The 26,910-nt window shown below is 40.8% G+C and overlaps 1 protein-coding gene and 1 non-coding gene across 7 annotated transcripts in view; one reads left to right on the forward strand and one right to left on the reverse strand.

Moving 5' to 3' along the window:
• The window catches only part of NCKAP5 (NCK associated protein 5), a 990,571-nt gene that overhangs the window by 634,232 nt on the left and 329,429 nt on the right, over positions 1-26,910 (reverse strand). The window lies entirely within an intron of this gene.
• Positions 21,160-21,262, forward strand: LOC115933830 (U6 spliceosomal RNA). The gene has a single exon (XR_004069680.1). It is a non-coding gene; the product is annotated as a U6 spliceosomal RNA (small nuclear RNA).

Consider the following 26,910-nt stretch of genomic DNA (forward strand, 5'->3'; position numbering starts at 1 on the left):
CATGCTAAGGATAGCTGAAGTGATAGTTCTTAGAGCACCTATCCACTGACCCTAGTCTTTCTACCTCCCTTTGGCCTAAATAAGATAGAAATAAATTCCTATCTTAATTAAAACACTGTATTTTGGGCTTTCTTTGTTACTGTACACCTAGCCTATGCTACAAGTAATATAAATATTGGTCAATTCTTTTGAAAGTTAACATGGCAAACTGTGAAATATGAAGCAGCAGTCATCTCTATATTACTTTATTGATTGATGTTGTTTGTAGATGTTATAGTTTTCCAAAGCACTTTGACATCCATTCACATTTAAGCCTCACGACATCTTTGAGTCATGGTCACCATTTCAATTTAGAAAACTAATGCTCAGATTATGGTTAAGTCATTTGCTTAGGGTCAGACAATAACAGACTTTAAAAGTCTGTTTTTGCTCAATTCAGCACATTTTTTCACTGCCCTAAAGAATGCCCTTCCCACAGCTAACTGCCCTCAGAGTGGATTTTATGTTGGTTAGATGGAAACTAGCTACAGAATGACCCCCTCCACCGCAGCCCTCTCCACCAATTTGTAGTGTGTGTTGGGGGGAATCTGGCTAGATGCAAAGCCATAAAACAAAAATCAAGAAATGAATTTTCAAATTCTACCAATTGGGCATCTGTGTAAGTTTGGCTTTGGTTCCACTTTGGTTTCCCTGCCCTAGTGCAATGAGGGTAAGGGCAGAAGTTAAGTTGTAGTCTCCCATTCAGTATTCTATTCTATTAATAATAATGAAATAAATCTACACAGAAGTTAAACAATTTTTAGTTATATTTGACAAAGATGCTATTACCAATACTTAGATATTCTTTCTTAGGTAAAAAGAGTTATACTTAATTTGCAGCAAAATAGTAACTATTGTATTTCTCAGCAGCCTGTATTATTTTCTTAAATATTGTTTTTATAGCAGCTTGGGAGATAAACATATATTGGTCAAATGAAGGAATTCATTTAGGTGGAAAAAATAAGTTCACTTATTTTGTTTTGTTTTTTTTTTTTTTTCTGAGGTAGAAATAAAAACTAATTCAACTGTCCTCAAGTTCTGCAAGTCAGTAACATATCATTTGTCAGCATGGCAGTAATTGTGTATGTTTTTAAAAAGTCACCATAAAAATACAAATGACATAGTTAGCAGAGTCCTCATTTCAACCTCTATTTTTCATTTGATGGAGAAACACTGGTAGAGCCTTATATGAGTGAAAAGTCTTAGGTCCCCAGCTACTCTACATGAAAGAATTTGGCCATGGAAAGTTCAAAGACTAATTTAAATCCCAGCATTACATCCACACACAGCAGGAATTGACCAATGATCCATTGCATCAGTTCACTGTACTTTCACACATTTCCTTCTACCCAAATACTGGATCACGGACTGCCATTTCATTCACTACAGTATATCAGGACCGCCTGAGCCTATGATTATCAATATCGTTCAAAATCTGGCCAGGTATGTTCTAATTTTCTCTCCCATTACTCCCCAAAGCTATGCTGGGAGTCCAGTGAAGCCAGGCTCCTTGCTTTCTCTGAACAGGCCAAGTTATAAATTCTTTGCAGTCTCAGCACAAGACCTGCAAATAATAGATGGCAAGGCATTTCTAGAAACCAGGGTTTCTAGAAACTGGAATTGGGTTACGGCATCAAGTAGGGAAAACACATTTGTTTGCTGCTACTTATGGCTCCCATCTGTTCATCTGAGTCACCTGGTGGGCTAGTTAAAACACAGATTACTGGGTCCTGACCCCAGAGTTTGATTCAGTGGGCATGCAATGGAGCCTGATATTTTGCATCTCTGAGAAGCTCCCAGGTGTTTCTAATGCTGCTGGTCTGGGGACCACTCTGCAAATCACTGGCTTATGGTAACCAGGATTAGTTTACTGATTACCCCGATTACCACCCACTGTCCTCCTAAAGAGATTAATAAGGCCAGTGTAAATAATGTCAGATGCAATTATTCTACAAATATTTTCAAGGGTTAATTATGTTCAGGCACTCTTCAAGGTCTGGGCAATACAGCCATGTACAGTGCAGGCAAGTCTCTGCCTGCATGAAGGTAACATTTTTGTGAGGGAGACAGACAAAATAAGTGAAGGTAAGTGGAAAAATAAAATAGAGAAGAGGAAAGGAGGGGCTGAAGTAGAGGGGTAGCATCAACATAGACTGGTGGAGGAAGACCACACTGAAGACATTTGAGCAAACACCTAAAGGAAGTGACGGAACTAACCGAGGTGGCTACTTTGGGAGGCTCATTCTAGGCAGACAAAACCAGCGTAAAGGACTCTAGGGGCAGGAATGTGTGCTGGCATGCTGCAGGAACAGCACAGAGGCCAGTGTGGCTGGAGTGCAGAGATGGGGTGAGGGGAGGAGGGTGATCATCACAGCTGCATAAGCCCTTGTAGGGACTTTGCATTTTGTTCTCAGTGACATAGGGAACAATTGCAGTGGGATTTGATTTGAGGAGTCAAATGGTATCACTTAAGTCTTGAAAGGATCCTTCTGGCTGCTGTTGACTGAAGGAATAGGGGGCAGGGGCAGGAGCAGCTGAGGCCACTGGAAGGAGATCATCATCACTTTGACTAGGGAGGCCACTAGGAGAATCATGCTAAGTTGTTGGATTCAGGATCTGTTTCGAAGATGGAGGTAACAGAACTTCATGATGGATTCAATGTGGGATATGAAATAAAATAAAAATCGAAGATAATATTTGATTTGGGGCCTGAGCAGTTGGATAATGTGCTATTTTGGGGCAAATTTGTGCAAGGGGTGTTGAATAAATTGTTCTCCTTTGGCAGTGAAGTTTGTGATGTCATTACATATGAAAGAGTAGATGTCAACCAGGTCGTTAGTGCTCAAGAATTTTGGATTCCAGTGTGTACGGATATAAACATGGAGCCATGACATCGAATGAGATTACCTGAGGAAGGAACCACAGTAAAGAAAAAAGGACCTAGTACTTCGAGGTTGAGAGGAGGAAAAAAAAAAGTAAATGAAGGAGAGGCCAGTGAGGGAGGAACAGGAGAAGGTGTTCTAAGAAGAAAGTAGTGTTAAATACAATCAGTGGTCAAGTAAGACAGGCCCCCAAATTGGCCACCAAATTGGCCAATATAGTGGCCATTAGTGGCCCGACAAAAACAGTTTCAGTGGAGGAGCCTTTCCAAATACCTCACTTGGGGTAGAGGTTGGGGAAAGGTGAAGAATAAAGACAAAATTTTATGCCAAGGGTAGGGAGAACAAGTAAGAACAAAGCTTTTTCAGAAAATATCATAAATATCATGTGATTCTTGAAAATCAGTCTCCAAGAGGCCATGGGGCTATGGAGGCCCTTGGGAAAAGGAAGCATTCCAGGTCCTATCCCAGAGATTCACATTCAGTAAGTCTAGGAATAAGATGGGACCCAGAGATGTAATTTTAACAAGAACTTGTAGGAGGATGTTGCCAGTTCTCCTTGGGGCACTTTTGGAGAATCGTCTCCCAAACAGAATTTCTGGTTATTTCCAATGACTTAACACAACAAAACAAACCAACTGCCACAACCACCATGCAACCAACACACTGAACCTTTCCTTGAAACACCTCCCATACCTATTCTACCAAAGTGAATCAGGGCCTTGGAGTCTCTTGACATTCAAATGAGATTGGGACAAGGTGATAAACATGAAGACTTTTTAGAAACAGAGCAGATGGTGCTTCTCATGTTGGATCTAGGAACTCTTTTAGGAAAACCTAGACTGCCTATCCCAGGAAGACTCCTTTTGCTATGCAAGAGGACCGTCAAACTATTTAAAAATTTTGTTTCGTTTTTATATTTATCTTTAAGAGACTTCCCTCAAGAAAGAGGTTACTTCCTGCAGTGTGAGGAGATTATACATTTATGCACTAACACGTAAACCTTGCTTGGATTTTATTTTCTAAGCCAGAAAGCATTCGTGGATGTGTAGATTTCAGTGTGTTGCCTGTTAAACTGCATTTCTTACTTATGGGCACTGAACATAAATCACCCAAGAGGAGCGAACATTCCTCCTGGAGTGAGGTATTTCAAAGACTGCCTCTACTGCTGCTGGGTGGGAATGGGTGGTGCCCAGGATCTGATCACATTTATGTCTCTATTTTCATGGTAAAAATGTGAAGACAAAAGTAATGGACCAGATCTGAGTTCTCCTGGCTGTCATGGGCTGCAGGCTATTGTTTGTATTAAGCAGCTGAACACTGTTTAACTTGTCTTGGTGAAAAGAAACACTAGCTCTATCTTGTTGCTTCTCCTCCAACAAAAAGGCAGAAGAACAAGTGAATCACCATGACTGACCAGCATGTTTTCTTCTTACCCCTAAATCTCTTCTCCATATTAAGACATATACTAAGGAGACCATAGGCATTTATTTCCCTGCCACTGGCCTCAGGAAATAAAGGATGGAGCGCCTGAAGAGACCTTCTCAGACCTAGTGTTTTGCACATGCCCTCACAAAAAATAAACCTGTATCTCCAATAGAGAACATGAAAGCAAACCAAAAGTCATAAAGAATTCTGGAAGTCAGAAAGAAGTTTCCATTTGATTGACAAAAGCTGCAAAACCAGAACCCAAAACACATCCAGGATAAAATCACCATGAAGATGAGGACTGAACTGGGAAAAACTGCAAGCTCAGATTGAACATAAGAGCAGGAGGGACCTCTTGGGCAATCGTCTGTGTGATATTTAAGTATGGTATTCCATGGCCACCCCCCTCCTTCCAGCAAGTGGTAGGAGAGATTGAACTCAAAGAACTGTTCTCTACTGAGGATTAGTTTCCATCTAAGGAGGTAGAGCCATGAGGCTGGGTGGGGTTTTGGGGTTGGGTTCTGTGCAGGTGTGGAGGCGTCACCAGGGCTGGAATTCATGGGCACCTCCCCGCAGACACTGTAGGCCTATTCAATAGAACCTGCTCTCCAGTCAAGGCTGCCAACTCAGAGGGCTTCTAATGTTATGTGGAGAGCCCTGCATCCTTCGCCAGCTGTAGCCGACTTAGTGCTGAGAACACTTGAACTTGCCCAACATCCTCCACAAAGAGGCCAACTCTATAGAAAGACACTTAGCTTCCTAAGGACTGGTTAATTGGTATTTCAATGTGATGCCCTATGCCAACACCAGGACTGGTATAATGGGTATAGGTGCAAAGCAGGACCCATCTGGCTGGCAATCCTCATTTCAGATCTTTACATCTGACCATGAAAAGGCCAAGCTGGAAACAAAAGGGTGGCAAAGTAAGAATGAGGGCCTCTGCCTCCTGGAAACAGAGGAATCCCTTCAGGGGGCTGTGTATATTTTCACTGTGCAGCTCCTCTTTCTCGTTTGCTATCTTAGCAAGCCCTGTCAAGGAAGAATGTCGAAAAGGGAAACAGTGAGAAAACAGGAACTCCTGATACTACAGAACCCTTTTCTCCTTCAACTTTACCTCCAGAGACTGAGCCTATGTCCTAGTTGATTCTCTAATACCAGCATAAACAGCTTTCAGGAGAATCATGCCTGAGTCAATTGCCAATCATACAGGGAATATTTTAGGATGGTTTAAGAAGATGGAGAGAAAGGATTTATGAAGTAGTAGATGCCCATCCCTGCCCCACCCAAAATAAACAACTCAGTAGCATATACTTCTCTTTTTTCCAATAAACAGACTGACGTTAAATACAATCTGTTTCTTGGCTTCTTCTGCTCTCAACTCTAGCTTGTAATATGTGAAGTAATTTGAGATTATCCTCAGAAGTTCCACAAATGTCTTGTGGTACAAAATGATTACCAATACTGTGATTAAAAAGTGCTTTTATAGGTGGTAACCTGGAGGGCTGATATAACCTGAAGTAAACAGCACTGCTGTCTTGTTTGAAAGGTAATTAGAAAGCCATTTTGTTCTGACAGTGGAGAATCTGATTCAGGAGAAAAGTTTCTTCTCTCCTGAGGGGCCAAACCAAATATGTGATGGAATATAGCTGTGGCACTCTTTGAACCTTCTCATTGGAAAATCTGGAGAGAAATGGGACATACAGCAACTTTTAAGTTGAAAGCCCTTGTGCCCAGGGCCCCTGTCTCTGTGCCAGTCCACCCCTGGAAGAGCAATGGTGCAATGCAATAACTCAGCGCTGCCCATCACATGATGGAGGCTGGTATGCTCCCCTGGGTTCTACCTGGGATGACCAAATGGTACCCTTAGCCTCCACTGAACACCCACTTCACAAAGACACATTATCCTGACAATTAAGATCTAATGCAACGGTTCTCCCACTATGGACACAGACCAGCATTGTTAACATCACCTGCAAATTTCATTAGAAATGCAACTTCTCTGGCCTTTCCCCAGGCCCACTGAACTCTGGGGGTGGAGGGGCCCAACAATGTATGGTTTTAGGAGCCCTCCAGGTGATTCTGATCCCACTAAACCTTAAGAACGACTGTTCAATAGTCAAATTAACCCATCATTACAATCATTCATTCCAGGTGTGTGAGCCACCCCTCCCCCTCCGCCCCCTTCCACCCCCTGCATTTTCAAGATAAATCATTTGACGCTATAGTGAATTTGAATTACTATCAGCATTGATGAACAATTCAAGGTTTCTTTTCAAAATATCTCATTTTTGAGGGTAGAGGGCTGGGAAATCAGACCTTGCATCAGGTGAAACACTGAAGTTTAATTAAAATAATGCAAAACCAGCAACAGCTGCCCTGCTGTGAAGCCTATATTTGTACTTAATGATTTAGGTGCTGTTTTTCAGGACGAGAGAAGTACCCGTGATAAATATGATGCAGGTGCACCTGGGATGTTACCTTTTTTTTTTTTAAGTATCTCCTCTCAAAGCCTTATGCAGCTAAAACCATTCAATCAGTGGACTATGCACTATTTGGGATTCGAAGAGACACCTGGACTCATGTAACATGATTTTTGTATTGGGAGAGTCACCTAAGACAGAAATTCCTTTTTAAAATATACATATTTTGGATAGCAATGCAGACAGTTCACTTACCAGTGGATAGTAATTTAACTATTCTAATCCTTATTTTTCATGAAAATCAACCACTCTTAGACAAGGCAGATGTGTTAAATCAATTTAGGAAGGCAATTTACTATGATGAGGTTGTTAAAGAGTCAAACGGAACATCAGGAAATTTATGCAAATATTTTTGGGAATTTGTTCTGAGTATGCAAATGCTATATAATTAGTTATCATGCTTTTCATGCAAAATTAAATTTGCTATAATAACGAATCACACTCAAGAATAAGGCTAGTTAACATGAAAAGAACCCTCATTTTTATGACTGAAAGACTGCAAATTGAGGGTAAACTGCAGGTGAATCTAATTCCAGCCTTTAGGATTATTGTTCATTCCGGTCAAATGAAACCAACTGCAACAAGGGATGGGAGGGCTCTCTGACTCTGGACAGCACGTGTATGGATGCAAAAATCACAAGAAGTAGAAGCAATGGAGCGTTGTGCTTTTTGGACTAGGCTGTCTCAACTATCATTAGCCAGATACTCTTTTACCCTCTAATTATTTTGGAAGGACTCAGTGCTATCATTTAATATTTATCAGACTAGCAAAGCCAAACTTCTATTTTGGAATATCTCTAAAGTCTAATTACTGCTCAGTCCCTTCCTGCCCCAGACTGACAATTTGGAGATAATTTGGACTTCCAGCATGTTGGCTCTTCCTGCCTCACTCTGTAAATGTCCCCACTTGTCATGGGGCTCCCTAGACCTCCTCTCGCTGTCAAAGTCCTATGTCTGCTATATTTGCCAGGCTATGTAATAATTAGGCCCTTGGCTGGGTGCGGTGGCTCACGCCTGTAATCCCAGCACTTTGGGAGGCCAAGGTGGGCAGATCACCAGGTCAGGAGATCGAGACCATCCTGGCTAACATGGTGAAACCCCATCTCTACTAAAAATACAGAAAATTAGCCAGGCGTGGTGGTGGGCACCTGTAGTCCCAGCTACTCGGGAGGCTGAGGCAGGGGAATGGTGTGAACCCGGAAGGCGGAGCTTGCAGTGAGCCGAGATCACACCACTGCACTCCAGCGAGACTCTGTCTCAAATAAACAACAAAACAAACAAACAAAAAAAAAGAAAGAAAAAGGCCCTTTATGCCTCCTGGCCACTTGTAGCCCACACCCATTTGGCCAGGAATGAGACATGTTCCATAGCATGAAACTTTCTGTGATGACGCTGGAGAAATCCTGAGCAAACCAGGTGAGTTGGTCACTCTACCACAATCACACGTTTCCGCATGACTCCCAGGCTGTTTGCCCACTCCTGTGGGTGTCAGTTTTCCTAACTATGCTTCAAATTCCTCACTGGAGTAGGCTCAGCCATAACCTCTAGTGCTGCGGACTAGCCCTAACCCCAGGAGTCGTGTATGCTCATCTGCTATCCACTAAAGAAGTGGAGGCTCCATCCAGTGAGCCTGATCGCTGACCCATGTCTTGCCTTATCCCAGGTGGACTGCTCAGGAATAAAGGGGTTTCCAGCTGCCTGAGGACTGACAGAGGGTTCCTTCTGTCACCTCCCCAGATCGGAGCCTCAAAGATACCAGTTTGCATCACAGCCACCCCCACCCCACCCTCACCCAATCTGTGATTAGACTCAGTGCCCTTCAGTGGGACTAGCACTTTACCTAGGTTAGGCTCAGTTATATTCTTGCTTTATACCTACTCCACACCGGATCATTGTGGAGGTCCCAGGTTTATTACCTAAAAATACCTTGCAACCTACTATTAAAAGTGAAGACTGCACCTGAACATTCATGTTGTCTTTACGCATAGGATCACAAAATACTGTTCATACAGAATCTAGAGTTGTCAAGTACTTTGTCATATTAAGCTTACAATGACAAAACTAGGTTTTAGTAGCATGATTTTAGGACAAAATGGAACCCAAAGCCATACATTTGAAGACTACATCTATCCCTTAGACTGAAAAGTCAGACATGGTAGAAATGTTTTATAAAAGAAGAGAAAAGCGGGAAATGAATGCCTGGCTGCCCATAGAGACGTCCAGTTTTCTGTTGAGGCTGGCTGTTAAAAGTACCTGACTCCATTGGTTTCAATAAATAGCTCAATCACCTTGTTCTTGCTAAAGCCCAAGCTCAATAACTCAATATTCCCTAGCCACATACAATGCATTTAACCCTTTTCCTCGTTATCCCACTTAAGCTAAAAAACAAGACAAAACACAAACAGGATAGCCAGATGAACTCTTAATTCCAAAACAATATCAATTTAATTCACTCCATTTGCTAGTACTGCCTTCTCAACCATGCCTTGTCTTAGCTCAATATTAATTAGGTAAAACTTAATAGTCATGCAACCTGGCCCACATCAAAAATTATATACCTATAAAAATTTGTATTTTTCTAGTTTTTATACATTTCATACTTTGTCTCATAAGTCATTCTGTAAAGTGAGTGTCATTCCCTCATTTGTCACTTTTGTAAAGCCCATCTTATAAAGGTTTATTTAGCAGAAAGGCTAATAGATTTTATTAATAGGCATAGTCTTTCCAACCTGTAAAAACACCAATACTTAAGTCAAATATTTTTGTACCCACTATGCAAATAGTACTTTGCTAAAAACATCACCATTAGCCTAGGAGAATGAGACAAAGCATAGATGCAAGAAAGTTCTATGCAGTAAGTGATACAGACATTTGACAGCAAAAAGGTATCATCTGTGATTGAGATCCAGAGGCAGGTAAAAATGAAAGCTTAGAGAGTGAGCTTGTGGAAAGATAATTGATAAACTACATTTTACATGATACTTTATTTTCAACACTCCATTACAAAGTTTGCTTAATTATCTTTTACAACATGCCAGTAAAAAAGTGTGTCTGTCTCTGTATTACTGATTAGAACTACCTGGGCTCACAGAGTTCAAGTAACAATATCTGAGTGGGTAGTTGGAAACAAAATGTTACACTAAATCATTAAAAGTAAAAGTTGAAAAATTATCTTTCTAGTAATTTTCACCACCCATCCAGGATATTCTTCCAACAATTGCATTTGAGAATCTATCCTGGGGGATGAGACCCTAGGACACACAGAAGCTATGTGGACCTTGACTACTTTGGGTCTATTTCCTTATTTATAAAATGAAGAGATGGGGCCAGATCAGTGGTTAGCAAACCTCAGCCAGAACTAGTACCACCTGGAGAGCTTGCTAAAACAGACTGCAGGGTCCCACCCCCAAGAATTTCTGATTACATCTGGGGTGAGACCTGAAAGTGTGCATTTCTAACAAATTATCAGGTGAGGTGGATGTTGATGCTGCTTGTCCAGGGACCACTTTGAGAACCACTGGACTGGTCTTTAGGGCCTCTAGGATTTTGAGTATGGAAAGACAGACAATATTCCTAACTTCTAGACCAGCTGCAAGTAAGAGTTCTCTCATTTATCCTTCCATCTATTCATTCAACAAATGGACACTTGTTGGTTTGTGAACAAGTGTGTTTTCAAATAGTTCCCAGTTTGGCTAAAAGTAGGGTAAAATCTCAATTATTTAATTGATATCATTTATGGATATTTGGCAATTTTCTTTAACTCTATTTCGTGATCATGTAAAATCAGGAAAAAATCAATTAAATCAGGAAATGCATGCAAAAATTATTAACAGTGTCTGACACAGAGATCTCAGCAAACATTAGTTCTATGGATCATGGAAACAATTTACATATCATATTGCACTTCTGCCTCTCACATTTTTATTCCAGCTGCTAGCATCTATCCTATTTCAGCATCTCAGGGTTTTCCTCCTCATCCTTTGTTGGAGAAGCTGATGAAGTTAGCAAGGCTTGGGTCACGGTAATACTGAGGCAGGGATAGGCAGGGTTAAAGAGGAGAGAATGATTATATGCAAACTATATGACTGGTTCCTAACAAAAGTTAATGGATTAAATACAAAATCCCTGCCCTTCAGTGTGTTCCAGCTCTCATTAGTGCCAACTGCATCTCAAGGCACACCTTTCTCCTGTGCCACCTATGTCCTTGGCATACAGTTGGAGCAGGAGATGGGGGCGCTACTGGCAGCCAAAGAAATGGACAGAACCAGTGCGATTGTCTGGGGAATCTGACAGAGAGGTAAATTGAACTTAATCACTGTCCCAGATGAATCACATTTGTAAAGGCTGAGGCTCTGTGGACACCTGTTATAAATCAAGCAATTCCTAATGTTTTCGTACAAGACCTGAGCCTTTGGTTGATCTCAGTTTCTCAGTATAAGAACCATTTGTCTCACCCAGGGCCTGGCAACAGCAATTTGGTGTTATGTCCCAAGAAATTCCCCAAAACTCCTGGGATGGCACAAAGTTGTCCTAGCTATGTGAGTTAGACTCTGAGCTCCAGACAGAAATACTCATTTCCAGGTTCAGCTTCTAAAAATACCTGCCTTCACGTATGTCCTTTGGCTCCGGGAGGTTTCCAAACTACAACCAAAGTCTGAGATGAAAACTTAAAGAAGGCTAGACTGCATGAAATTTACCTCACCTATCCCGGCACAAGCCAGAACTGGATGAGGCGTAAACCAGGCCTGCTGTGCAAACAGACGCATTCTACCTCTGGGGATGGCTCAGGGGGATCATAAACACCCCACTTTGAGAGGGCAGGAGGCCTGAGTGGCATTTAGGTTTCTCTGAGGCTTATTTTGTGAAAGCAAAACTGACTCACTGAGAAAACATTTTAAAAATATTTACTTGGAATTACATAAAAAATATTTTAAATGATTTTTTTTTTTTCAGAGGTAGGAAAGTCTGTTTTATAGCTGGCTGCTGAGTCAGACAGAATAGCCGGAAAGACTTTGGGAAACCTCAGCCTCTCTTTGGCCTCTGCAGTTGTGAGGCCGGGAGATGTGGTTCTGAAACCCAGGCAAGTTGCTGAAGCACAGAGAGGAATTCCCAGAATTTCCTCTAAAGTTTTCACTTAGATGTCACAAAGAAGGCCTGATTTCAGCAAAATAAAAGTTTGTTGCAGAGTCACACATGAGCACCAGTTGTAACTAAGAAAATATATATACATTCTAAAGCACATACTGTATTCCAAGTGCTTTTTTTTTCTTTTGTTTTTTGAGATGGAGCCTGGCTCTGTCGCCCAGGCTGGAGTGCAGTGGCACGATCTCGGCTCACTGCAACCTTCACCTCCTGGGTTCAAGTGATTCTTCTGCCTCAGCCTCCCAAGTATCTGGGATTACAGGCACCCAGATAATTTTTGTATTTGTAGTAGAGACGGAGTTTCACCGTGTTGACCAGGCTAGTCTCGAACTCCTGACCTCAGGTGATCCACATGACTTGACCTCCTAACGTGCTGGGATTGCAGGCAAGAGCCACCACGTCCAGCCTGCCAAGTACTTTTAAAATGTATTCATTTGGTTATTCACTCGAATTCTTCTGAGCACCTGTTATGTGTAGTGCTAGGAGCCGTTGGATATAACTGTGAAAAAAATGGACTATGTCTCCTTCCATCACTGCCGTATTCAATCTACCTGGGAGGGAGGAAGGCACTGGAATGCAGAACCATAGCTTTACCATGTTAAGCCACTTTCCCAACTGTACACAGGGAAAGAGCCAGAGAAATTTGAACAGGATTTTGCGTCTCCAAAGTGTGTATTCTGGCCTTTGGGGAAGGATGGATCCAAACATAAAGGAAGAAGAAAACTAGATGACTCCAGCTTATGAAGATAGCATTTATATATTCCCCTGAGTGCCTACATAAACCTGAGAATAAGGTACTCTTCTAACAGAAATTGGCATTCCTTTTTAGTACAGGGACTTTGAGATGTTTCCTGAGGGATTTCCATGTACTGCAACTCATTTTAATTATTTCAACCCTAGCCTTCCCTAAGCTCTTGCATCTCTAGTTTCTACAGCCAACCATATACTGGTTTTAGGGGTGTTGAACTGCTCAAAGTTATTGTTGGGTGCATGCACTGGACATTTGTTATTTTGGAGTACATCAAGCCCCCTTCCTTGTGGGGATCACTCCTCCACAGCTCTGTGCACTCTATCTGCTCCCAGGGTAGAGTTTGCGACCTGAATGAAAGCTAGTTAACACACCACATTTGCCTGGAGATGTCAACTGGTTCAATGATGGGCACTGGACCTAATCAGAACCAATGAAACTAACATGAGAATGGCATCTCTGCTAGCCTTGGCCTCCCAACTTCAGCATTTGAGTACTCACTGACACCTGGACCCATCATACATTGTGTTTGGATATGACCCCCCTCTTAAAAATGCGTGCAATGTTTATTTTTGCCTGATGTCATCAAAAAGAAGTTGTTGATGGTGTGTGCTGGAGTTGGTAAAGCTGAAACTACCCAAATGGCTGTCACTAGAGGGCCAATAATGATGCTGTCTTTCAGTACTTCTTGTTAATACGTAACTAGAATCATGCAGCTCTCTTCTTTAATTTGTTCTGGACAGTGGGCCACTTTAGGGATGAATTGCTCAGCATTTCTGGCAGAGGAACAGCAACCCCTTAGGATATCCTTGATTGAAAAACAATAAGGCCGGGTACAGTGGCTCAGGCCTGTAATCCCAGCACTTTGGGAGGCCGAGGCAGGCAGTCACGAGATCAGGAGATTGAGGCCATCCTGGCCAACATGGTGAAACCCTGTCTCTACTAAAAATACAAAAATTAGCTGGGCATGGCGGCACATGCCTGTAATCCCAGCTACTTGGGAGGCTGAGGCAGGAGAATCGCATGAACCAGGGAGTTGGAGGTTGCAGTGAGCCGAGTTCGCGCCACTACTGCACTCCAGCCTGGTGACAGAGCAAGACTCAGTCTCAACAACAAAAAAAAAAAAAAAAAGAGAAAAAGAAAGACAACAAAGCTGGTCACAGAGCTGGTAAACTGGGGACAGCCACAGCAAGAGTCCTGTAACAACAGAGAACAGTCCTCCATTCCCTCGGAGACATTTTCCAGCTCTTCATTTGAAACGTTTTGCAGAAACCTGGAATTCTGGACATTATGGTTATTAATATAAAGACTCCTATCATTCCATAGCTCCCATCTCCACTGACCTCTACCCCATCTCTAATGACCTGTTACAGCTTTGACGTCACTCGCAGAGCAGGATTTAATGATGACTCATCTTTGATACCTCTTCCTGCGTAAATTCAACAGCATCCTGGCTGCTCACAGTAGAGTGCATTTACCAGAAACAGCAGCATTTCCTGGGTGCTTGCTGGAAATGCAGCATCTCAGATTCCACTTCAGACCAACTGAATCAGAATCTGTTCAAGAATCGGCTTCTAACATACTCACAACTGCTGCTGCTGCTGCTGCCGCCAGCCTGGGAACCACATTCTGAGTAGCAGGAATGTAGACCTCAGTGTTTCCTAACCATACTGATCATAAGTTCTGCTGGGGAGCTTCTTCAAAATACCTGTTTCTGGGCACAACTTCAAACCCTTTGAAGCAGAATCTTCAGAAAAGGGACTCTGGTATTTACAGCCAGCCCAGGTGGTTCTTCTGGATGGGCAAACAGAGGAAACACTGGGAATCTAATTTAGAGTTCTAGGCCGAGCTCTCAGCTGCCTGCTCTTCTCCTGCCTGAATTTGTTGCTTAACAGATGGAAGCACAATACCGCTTCCACTAGGACTGTTTCTTTTTCCCTTTTGTTCCTCCAAAGACTTGCTACCAAATGCTGTGTCTTCAGCATCTGGAATTGTTTTTTTACCTTCTCTCTATGCAGTTAGGTAAGAAAGGACCTTGGAAGGATTCAAATCCCAATTCTAGGCAAAGATATGTTAATAGTCACATCCCAGTGGCAATGCTGTTTAATGTTAGTGTTTTGAAGACAAAATGCAGATTCCTGGCCCTGGTTGTTCTGCAGGTTGTAGCCTTAATAAACTGCTTGGTCTGAGTACATAAGTTTTCTTGAGGACTGACAAAATGCAAGAACAGTGTTAGTAATGGAAGAAAGGAATAAAAATGATAACCCTCTCCATCTAGGATGTAGGAAAACAGTATTTGTTAAGGTTTTCTACATCTTTGAAAAACTGGTAAATAATATAGTTGCCTAAAATTCTTAGGATCTTTGTTAATTGCTTCAATATTTTTCCTTCCTTAGCCTTGGATTTTTTATAAGACAGTAGCGACATTAATACCTGCAGGGCTCCTCATGTGAAGACTAAAAGTGAATGCATAGACCAGTGCTTCTCAGTGGCGGATGACTTCGTATCCCAGGAGACACTGTTGTCTGTCATACCTGGGAGAGAGGGGCTGGTACTGGCTGTTAGTGGGTAGGAGCCAGGGATGCTGCTAAGCATCCTACAATGCCCAGGATAGCCCCCACCACAGAGATTATTGAGCCCCAAGTAGTGCCCAGGTTGATCTAGACCAAATACTCTCCACATCTTCAGAGCTCAATGATCATCACCCTGTTGTCTCTCTACCAACATTTGGCCCCAAGTTACCTGATTGGTAGAACCAAGATTTGAAAAAATGTTCCTCTGCCTCCAGAGCTGTATTCTTTTCATCCCAACGTGCTGACTCCCACTGGTAGCAGACTATGGTAACTTTTTTGTGTTGATTTATAGGAGTGCTGCAAATTGCAAATCCTGTTCTCAGTCCCCCAAATTCGCTGCGTATCTGCTCTCATTATGTCATTTTCAGATGGAGAATAGAGGGTTGAGGCTTGGAGCAACAGAGGAAGCAGAATATAGAGAGAGTTGACATAGACTGGGATTTTTATCTATTTTGTTTTAAACAGAGTAACTGAGCTCTTATAAGAATCAAGAGATTTAAAACTTAATACATTTTAGGGGGGAAAGCCGAAGACTCAACTACAGAGGCAGAAGGAGAAGTAGGCTGGAAGTGACTAACAATTTCTGACTTGTGGTGCCACCAGGTAGAGCTCCTGGAGTCTCCACTACCTGGGCAGTCCTTGACATCCTTTGAGAGCCAAAGTGTTAAATATGTAAGAGCACTCGATAATGAACACGTAATTGGAGCATGGGAAAAATCAGACACTGTGAACTCGATTATGATATGTTGGTAACAAGGAGTGAAAGCACCTAACCTATTCAGTGAGGTTACTGATGAAAAATATATATAATGAAAAATATATATAAATATTATTCAAAGGGTAGACTAGCTGCAGTGCCTCATGTTTAATTTAAAATACACTTGCATTTCAACCTCAGATGAGCAGTTCTGAAATGTCATGAAATGCTGGGAACTTTCATGGAAAGAAAAACTTGCGGCAATCATAATATTAGAATTTGCTTGCCCTAGGGTGTCCATAATCTTAGAACAAAATATACTCTTTATGTGGAAATACCCTGAAGTTACTAGGAGCCTTTTATTATAAAGAAAAAGAAAGACAATAAAAAGGAATTCATTCTAAGGAGGTGTTTAGAGTTTCCTTTAACTGTTTCCTTTACCCACATAGCTTGCCATTAATACTTCTCTATTAAGCTTTCAGAAAGAGGAATTGGATTTTCCACCTCGCTGAAGAGGCATGAGAGTGGTACACTTGGGCTATACTGAGATGGAGGCTTCACTGACAGCAGCCATCCAGATCTGGGTCTGCTTTCCTTTTTCACCTTATTAGCTATTCCCACCTCATAGTCCACAGGCCTATGTAGGGGGCAGGGGATAGCCAGGGGACAGCCATGTGGACAGGGAGCAAGGGAGGAGGGGCTGGGGAAAGCACCTGAAAGAAGAGGGAGTACCAAGCATGCCTTAAATATCTCACAGCTTTCCAGTTGGCCTAGCAAAAAAAGAGATGATATAGAGATGTCCACAGGGGAGCGCCAGGTAGAATCTACCTACCAAGGACACCATTGGTCTTCATAAAGAATAGCCAAGTGTTATGGAAGAGAAAAGGAGAATAAATCTGACAAAAGTGGGGGGTATTGAAAGATGGGCAAGGTGTTTGGAAAGAAACAGAAAGGGAGGATGGGCTTAGCAAATGAGCAGACTATATAAGCCCACTGGAATTGTCAAAATTAAGGTTACACACAAGGGAGAACTTCTGTATCATGACACATTGAAATAATAAGTATATTAATTTACTTATCACATCCAATGCTAAGACAGATTATGTACTTTTTGTAACTCCTGAATTCTCCAGAATTTAAAAAATGCTAAAGAAGACACACACTGTACCCCAAAGGTGAGAAAAAGGAGTGGTTGCCCAAGACCCCTCTTCTGTTCAACTTCATGAAATCACCCATGGAATCTTTTAAAATAGGGATTCTGAGAGATTCTTCTGGTTTGTGAGGAATATGAGTTTTTTAAAGGCACTCCAGACATACCCCTGAACAACCTTTTACCGGAGGGGCCAGCGGCTAAGACACTGTGAAAGATAAAGAGTATAATACTGAGCATTATTTTCCAGATTTTGGAGGGAATGTGGCCAAGAAAGCAAGACCTTTTTTTTTTTTTTTCTGAGACAGGGTCTCACTGTCACCAAGGCTGGAGAGCAGTGGTGCAATCATGGCTCAATGTAGCCTCTACATCCCAGGCTCAAGTGATCCTTCCAGCTCAGCCTCCTGAATATGGGTTTACAGGCATGCACCACCATACCCAGCTACTTTATTTTTTGTATTTTTTTTTTTTTTGTAGAGATGGGGTTTCACCATGTGTCACAGGCTGGTCTCAATCCCCTGGGCTCAAGTGATCTGCCTGCCTCGGCCTCCCAGAGTGCTGGGTTTACAGACATGATACACCATGCCTGGCTTACATTGTTTTTTTTTTTTTTCTTATTAAATGTATCAATAATTTTTTTATTTAAAAAAAGGACATGTTTTGTGTTGCCTTTTAAAAATACATGTTGTAGCAAGCATATAATATCTATTAACAAAAAGAAAAAATAGTTTGCAAAACTCTTAATTATAACTTTATTTGATATGTAACTTTCTGCATCATATGGTATTAGTAGCAGCTAAAAAATATTGAGGGCCAGGCACAGTGGCTCATGCCTATCACCCAAGGCTTTGGGAGGTTGAATCAGGAGGATCACTTGAAGCCAGGAGTTCAAGATCAGCCTGGGCAACATAGCAAGACCCTGTCTGTACAAAAAACTAAAATTAAAAAAATTAGCCAGGTGCGGTCGTGTGCACCTGTACTCTCAGCCTACTTGGGAGGCTGAGGAAGGAGGATTGCTTCAGCCCCGGGATTTAAGTTTGCAGTGAGCTATGATTATGCCACTGTACTCTAGTCTGGGCTACAGAGGGAGACCCTGTATTAAAAAAAAGAAGAAAGGATTAAGCATATACTATGTTCTAAGCACATATTAACTCATTTAATACATACACAGACATACATGCACACACACTCCCACCGTACCATGTGCTATTATTATTCTTATTTCACAGATCAAAAAATGAGCAAATATGTGTGCAAAAGTATGTGTGTGTGTATGTGAGTGTATGTGTAGTTTTAGGTAAAAGAATAAAAGATATCCTAATTGTCCTTGACTGATACAGAACTTTTTAGGCTATAATTAGTATTCTTGTGCTGTGCTGATTAAGACTTCTATCAGTTCTTGGGCTAAATATAAATATTTATACTCCTTTTTTGTTGGCAGGTTTTAATAGTTAAAGATAGATTCTTGGAGAGGGTAAAAGATGAATAGCAAACAATTGATGGAGTCTTCTAAAGTTTAACATTAATGATTAAACAACATGATCTGATGACTTACTCAGCAACTCAAAGACAATAAAACATAATAAATCTGTCAATTAGCATTTTCATCTTCTCTCCCAACGGAGCTTAATGGCATCTGCAAAATGCAATTTTCAACCCAGAGCTCTTTGACATTTTCTGTTTCCTCCCATGTCCCTCTCCCGTTGTTCCCGTTATGACTGAGAGCAGCAACGTGTTCTGCTCCATGGTGGCAAATGCGTCACCTGCCATTGAAAGGAAAGCAATTATTGTGTCCTTGCTAAATCTCAGGGATGACTTGGGTACTACTTTTCCACTTAAGTGCATAAACAGCCAACCCAGGACCGGTTTTAAGTGGCTGAACCTTAGCAACAGCAGCTGGGCTACAGGTTGATGTCACCTGAGGTGCCCATTAAAGGTGTGGAAAGCTGCCAGACAAGAATGACTTCCAGTAACTACGACTTCTCCCTGGAGGGAGCACAATGCACTGCCACACACAAAGTGACAAATAATGACTGCGAAGATAGCATCTTGCCTTTATCTTCCTGGTCCTTCGGTTTGAGGACCCAGGCATGGAGGTTAGGCTGTTTCTTGGATGGGTTTCCAGCTGGTGGGAGTGGATGCTATTTACACAAGTGTCAGGAATTACAATTCTTCCTCTTCCAGGCAGCTATGTTTAGCTCACATGTGTGTCACACGTGTGTAGACCCCTAACACCACCATCTCTGAACTGTTAAGTAAGGAGATTCTGGGTGATGAGAAAAAGTGTGCCCTTAGGGAGACTTCAAATAGTACCTTGGAGCTTTACATCTAATGAGGACATCTCAATTGTTTTTCTAAGCTTCAGAGTCAAGTGCCTTGACAAAATGGGCTCAATATAACATTTCCCCTTGAGTCATTTTTAAATGCACCTTTTTCTTCACTGAGCTAAAGAAAACTGCCTTATAAACACCATCAATGTACCAAATGAAAGATTCCATTCTAAATAAATATGGCAAGCCTCCATTAACCAGAATCCAACACTCCAATGCACCCAGTTAACCAGAATTAGGTTCACTACCTCATTTTCAGAATAAAAAACCAATACTTAAGAGCATATAATAATTTCAGCCAAAAAAACCCCACAAAATTTTCAGGTCTTTTTATGCAACCTATTGTCTCAGGGGTGCATTTTCTATCTACCTGTTTACACAGAAAATGAGTTTTTAGAATAATGATTCTGAGGCAATAATCATATAGTCAATATATATAATTATTGATATACTTGTGCTTAAGACTTGAAAATTTTAGAAAAAAGTCCACTGTATTTGAAAAGAAAATTTTTAAGGATTCTGAGATTAATGATAAAGTAAACAAATTTATATTCACCCTTACACCTTGGGCTTCTAGTATTCCAGAAAAAAATAATAATAAGTGTTTCTTTTACCCTGCTATTTGCTCTGCTTCTAGGGGAGGTCTGGAAGCTTTCCTTCACCTCACAGATGGGTGACCCAAGGTGGGAGGTCAAATGACTTGCTCAGAGTGAGACAGCATGTCAATACCCAATGCAGGGTTAGACACCAGAGCTGTGGACTGAGCCCTTCACGGGCAAATCCATCACTGTAGAGGTGTACTGCTTGAAACCACTTTTCCAAAAGGTTCTCTCTGGAGGGAAAATTCTGGTCTCAAGAAATGAAACTTTGATTACCCAGCAATGGGACTCCTTGCCAGCTCTTTTTTGAAATAATTATGAATCTAAAACGTGCCCTTGTTTGCTCTGAATTTTCCTTTAATGTTTACTGGCAGGATGAATACAAAGCCTCCACAAATTAAGTCTTCCCAGAATTAGTTCAGAAGTGCACTTTCTATTACTCTGACTAGCAGCTCCTAGAGTTTCATAGGAGATTGGAAGTTAATTCTTTTCAGAGTTGCTCCAGGCAAAAAAGCAGGGGATGATAATGTTTAGGTACTTTTCTCCCTCTTTTTTAGATAAATCCCAGGTCCTGAAGTCTGAAGAGGTCATTAGTCATCAGAGGGTATGATACATCAGAAGAGGAAAGGCTACGGAGTCACTGGGGGCTGGGTTTGAAGCCTGGCTTGGGGCCTTTAACGCATTAGCAATGAATGTTAATGCTCTCTGCTTTCTTCCATGACGAGGAAAAGCCATGGCCTTGACGAGCTCAACAAATAGAGTGTGGAAGTGAAGTCACACAGAAAGACTCAACGGTTCTACCTTTCTACAGCTACTATCCACATTAGCCACACTCTGTCACCTTGTCAGCCACCACTGAATTACTAGTAGAATTGAGAGTGGTGACAATCTAGCATCTTCCTACTTACTTTCAACATTTTCCATAATCATATCTAAGTCCTTAGAGCCAATCAGACTGCATTGCTGAACACCATGCAAGAGAAAACTTCTCAAATCTCCTTTGCCAACATTTTTATATTATATTGATTTTGCTCCCCTACACAGTGAGGGACTGCACTGGGTGTTGTGTGGAAATGAAAGTGATTAACACACAAGGAAGGTGCTTGTTTCAACAGCACAAACTGGAATGCTACAGAGAAGATTCGGATGGCCCTGTGCAAGGATGACACCCAAGTTTGTGAAGCACTCCATATAGAAGGGAAAAAAATTAAAGACACAAGGGAGGACTTTGCAACCTCCTATGTGCATACGCAGATTGAGTAGAAGGCGCTGTGATAAGGGCTATAGGAGGGACTCAATTTGCTATCAGAAGAAAAGGCCAGAGAAGAAGGCCATTAGTAATCTGTTGAGAGATGGTTTATTTCAATGGTTATGTGTGTGGACACTGGAGCCATCTTGCTTGGATTCAAAGCCTGGCTCTGCGACTTAATGGTCGTTTGACCTAGACCAAGTCTCTCAGTCACTTTGTGTCTCAGGTTTCTCACCTGTAAAATGGGGATAACAATGATTCCTGTTTCATAGGGCTTTTCAGAGGATCATGTGAATGAATACATATAAAGCTGGCACTGTCGTATTAGACATTTCTTTTGAAAGCTGAATTGGAAGTGCTCACGGTGGTGGTGAAGTATGTGTCATGGAGGGCATGCCATGCGACAGATGCTAGCTTGGGCACTTTTATGTTCATCATCTTATTTAATTGAAACTTCCCAGCAAATAGATATTATCACCCAGATTTTAAAAGCTATTGATCACGAGAGTTGAAAATGTTGTCTGACATTTCATAGGTGGCCATTGGCAAAGTGGAGATTCAAGACCACGACTGTCCAGCTCCCAAGTTCATGCTCCTTCTGTCCCTCAGCACTACCTTTGACCATTTCTCCATATTTGCATATAAAAAGAATTTCCTTTTATTGAGTATATGTAGATTGGGCTCGGTTATCAAGCTGTTCTCCAGTGATAACTACCCCCTTGAAGGAGGCTGCTGCCCGTTTTAAAGGTGGAATCACAGTAATGAAGCATGTGGAGCAGCAGATGCCTTGCCAGAAAATAATTAGCAAAATTCCTGAATTAGGGTGCCCCTCACACTGCTGCGGTGCAGAAAACAGTGAACTGATTGATGTTAGATTTTTTTATCTTGGTAAGAAGGATCAGGTTAGCTCCTTTACAGTATGTGGCTGAGCTGGGTCTCTACTGTGAATCAAAAAGAATAGAAAGCCAAACACAGGTCCATTTACTTGAGGTCATTCACTACCTTCTATAATAATGACACACATTTGCTGAGTACTAATTGTGTGATATTCATTGTGCTAAGTGTTTTGCATAAAATGTCTTAAGTTTCACACGGCCCAATGGTGCAAGCATGTTGTCATTCCCATTGTTTAAGTGCCCAAATCTAGACACGGAGCAGTAAAATAACCTGCCCAACCCTTCCTGGTATCCATGGAATGTCTCAGTGGTATTGGGATACAAATGTAGGCAATCTACTTTCTGAGCCATAATCACTGCGTTATAGTTTCTTACCCCTCTCACTCTTAATCAAAGCAAAAAAATTGGCTTCAAACAAGCAAATTGCTACACTTGACAACAGAAATATAAGCCAAATCTGAATTATTAGATTGCTACTAATTCTTATTTGACTATTAATTGGGTGCCTTAGCTGGGCTGGGTGTACCTTTTGCTTTCCTTTAGTTGGATAATTGCAAGTGAAAATTTTGGATATTACCATTCATGTACAGAGAGAGCTAGAAGTCAGCAATTACACAAATCCCCTTAATCCTTTATGTACTTTACCTGCACTGTAAATCCCCATCATTTTAAATCCACCACTTGTTCTATAAAAAATGTATAGACTAAAGAACCACAAAAAAGTTAAATAAAAATTTTTGCCTGATGATATATTGATTGTACATACATATCTTTACTTTTGCATATTCTATGTTGCCATTAAAAGATCCATTAAAAGCTGAGTTCAAATAATTATTCACTGCTCACATTACTATGATAATCAATTGCCTGTTATGAAAATTATTGCCATCTTTAAGAATTGCTTTGCTAAGTGAAGTAATTAGAACTGATATTTTATTTTCTATTTCAATTCCAAAAATTGATTTTATATGCTAATCAGAGTGTGAAAATTGGGACATAAGTTTTATAAACAAAATGAATGGCTAGTCAGGCTTCCTATTTGACACTTTATGTAGTATTTGTTGTTTCTCAAGGCATCTTGCTCTTGAGAACACACTGCTGATTACTGTATCTGTCAGAACTAGGTAGGATAAGTTTTTCATTTTACAGAGTCTCAAGTATCTGAAGTTCCAAGAATTAAGAGGTGTGGGCCTTCAATCAGTACAGAGGGTGGAAAATCACACCTTCTGTCCACTGAAATAGCCGTTATTTCTTACAGCCCCAACAGAAAAGCAGAGGAAAGACAGGTACCATTTACCAACTGTCTTGAGTGTGCCTGGTGTTAAACTCCTGACATATATGTTTTTTCTGTTCCTTATGGTTATCTGGCTAGGTAATTACTATTATTATTACTCTTACATATAAGGAAGCAAACAGACTAGGAATTTAATTTGTGATCACACACCAAGTAAGTGGCTAAGTTGGGAATCAATCCCAGTCTGCAGGTTCACAAGGCCATGCTTTTACTTTCCTTTAACAGGCCAAGTACAAACAGCTGAAGCGAATACATTTCAGCACAAGGCTCGAGCTTCATGATGATTTTGCCCTTTGGCACAAATGTCTTGGTAAATGTTTCAAAAGAAAGTTAATGCCTTCACCTGGTTTTTAGGTGATGATGAATTGTAGAGGAAGACGCAGGAAACCACAGGTTGAAGTTGCATTTAGAAGCAAAAACACAAACAATATTTTCATATATATTACTGGAATTATGAGGTGAAATGAAAGGAAGAACCAAATTTGGTAAAATAAAATAAGATGGTAGTCTCAATTCCAGCTCCGCTAATAAGAAAACGGGAAATTTTGAGTACATTCCCTATCTAAGTCTGAAACAGCTCATTTGTAAAATGAAGGGTTATGCTCTTTAGGTTAAGAGTTTCTCTTTTTGCTACACGGGTGGCTGATAAAGTTGATTTCATCTCCAAAAGTGACAGGGAGCAGGCTTCTGTTTGGCAGAGGTATATCCCTACCGGGTCTCACTGCCGCAGGAACAGAAGGGGCACTCATTAAATACTGTCACCCTGTTTTGCCCCATGATCCTAGGTGTCTGAGAGACATAAGTGACATTTTTATAATAAATACCAAACAACGAACATTGTCAGATCCTTTAGGGGCTTGGTCATAGATCAACAGACTTCCTGTGGCCATAGCTAGAACTCAGGCCTCTTTTCAATTTGTTTTCTGATCCCCCACTCTTCTTCATTTTATCATCATAAAGAACCCAAATTATTAATATGCCAGTAGGACAATTTTAATTTTTCACATAGTACATGGACCCACACTCAGCATACCTGGGTTTAAATCCAGCCGCTGCTATTGTGTAGCTGAACTTCTTGAACTTCCTCTAAACTTTTCTGGCCTTGGAGTCCTCGTTAGCTTGAGATTTCTCATGTCCTTTATGCTCCAAATTCAGGACAACTTGAGATACAGGCGTAAAGAAGAAGTGAGCACCAAACTTGTGTGCTGCATTAATGCTCTGCTAAATGTCTGTGCTATAGAGATGAGTTCTAATCAGGCTGACATAGAAAGAATTTCCCTCATTATTATGGGGTAAAATTCATACATTACCCCCAGTACTTTAGAATGGGCTTATATTTGGAGATAGGTTCTTTAAAGAGGTAATTATGTTCAAATAGGGTGGTTAGGGTGGGCCCTAATCCAATATGACTGGTATCCTTGTAGAAGAAAAGATTAGGACATTACCAGAGAGAGACAAGTGGATGCACAGAAAGACGACCGTGTGAACACACAGCAAGAAGGTGGCCATCTGCAGCTAAGGAGAGGGGTTGCAGAAGAAGCCAATCCTGCCTACATGTTGATCTCAACCTTCTAGCTTTCAGAATTGTAAGAAAATGAATTTCTGTTCTTTAAGCCACTCAATCTGTGGTATTTTATTATGGCAGCCCTAGCAAACGAATATGCTCATTATACCAATAATCAACTTCCTTGGATAGAATGGACCATTCTTATGATGAATTTCATGCTGTAGCACGGAATGCATATGTTTAAACAATTTTGCCCCTAAAGTTAGTAAACACTATATAATATGGGCTATACTTGGATATCTAAACATTTTATTCCTTCAAGTACAAACATTTGAATCAAACATTCAAAAACTCTAGATTTTAATATTAGCAAATAATAGATTCTTGGAATATTTAAAGAGCATGATTGAAGGATAAGCTGAATTATATGGGTTTATTGCATTTTTTGTTTGTTGAAATCAAATATTTGAATTTAATAATTTGGTTAAGAAAAAATATAGCAAGTACCATCACAGACATTTGGTTTTTAATGCTGTGAAGCAGTGGAGTGAAATTCTATCTATAGAGTAATACCAACATGCTATTCTCTAAGGCTCCCAACAAATGTTCAAAGATGTAGAGTTCCTATAAAAACATACCAATTCTAAATGTACACAAATGATTGTGTCATTGCATTCTAATTCTTAGTAACAGAATGTAGTAAGTAAGCATTCAGAGTCTAAGGTCTTTACTCACATACTAGGAACCTGAATCATGCACCCTCATCTTATAGTGCAGCTTTCATTCTGAAAGATTAAATCCTATTGCACCATCATTAATCAATTCTTCTCATAGTATTCCAGCAAAAATAATACAATGAGTATCAGGTTCTTTTTTGGTACATAAGAAGACAGGCATAGCTGATTTGCTAAGGCAGGAGGCCTGTTATATGGTGTTATCAAGACTAAAACTACCAAGTATTTTCTGTTTTAGTCCAAAATGATTAGTTTTCTCTTTCCAAGAGAATGTGCTATGACATATATGCTTTCTTTAAAATACAAGGCCATGGCCAGGCATGGTGGCTGATGCCTGTAATCCTAGCACTTTGGGAGGTCGAGGCAGGCAGATCACTTGAGGTCAGAAGTTTGAGACCAGCCTGGGCAACATGGCAAAACCCTATCTCTACAAACAAAAACAAAAATTATCTGGGCGTGGTGGTGGTCACGTGTAATCCCAGATACTTGGGAGGCTGAGGCAGGAGAATTGCTTGAACCTGGGAGGTCGAGGCTGCAGTGAGCCAAGATCTTGCCACTGCACTCCAGCCTATGTGACAGAGTGAGACTCCATCTCAAAAAACATAAAAATAAAAATAAAATACAAGGTAACTTTCCCATTTCTATGATCCTGCCTTATAATCAGTTATGTGCAGGGAAAAATCAAAGAAATTTCAACAGAATTAATATAATCTAAATTACTGAGAATTTATCAATTTTCCTTGCTTCTCCTTTCTTATGTCTCTCAGCAATAGAGAGAAATGAGAAGTTGTGTACCTTTCAAAAAATAAATGTGTCAGAAGAAAGAATCTCCTAGAAATAATGAGAAGTTTATGGAACTTTTTCTCTTTTGATCTTTAAAAAGAACACAAGGCCAAGTCACTGGGAAAAAAAAAATTCTATGAAACAGGTCCCCTGGGCTGTGAATCCATGGCCCCAGGCTATTTGTAATAAAGCATATAAAGTGTATAGGTTGCTCTGGTCTTTGAAGGTCTTTCAAAGATGAAATAATTCCATGACTTTTGACATTTAAGAATCTTTATGGGTGTGAAAGGGACCTAATTGAACAAGTGGGCTAAGCTGCCAGGAATAGAGATGGAGTAGCCATATTTTAACCAAGCATTGTAATATGGTCAATGGCAGCCAT

This window comes from Gorilla gorilla, chromosome 11, assembly GCF_029281585.2.
Source record: "Gorilla gorilla gorilla isolate KB3781 chromosome 11, NHGRI_mGorGor1-v2.1_pri, whole genome shotgun sequence".
In the NCBI taxonomy this organism is placed as follows: domain Eukaryota; kingdom Metazoa; phylum Chordata; class Mammalia; order Primates; family Hominidae; genus Gorilla; species Gorilla gorilla.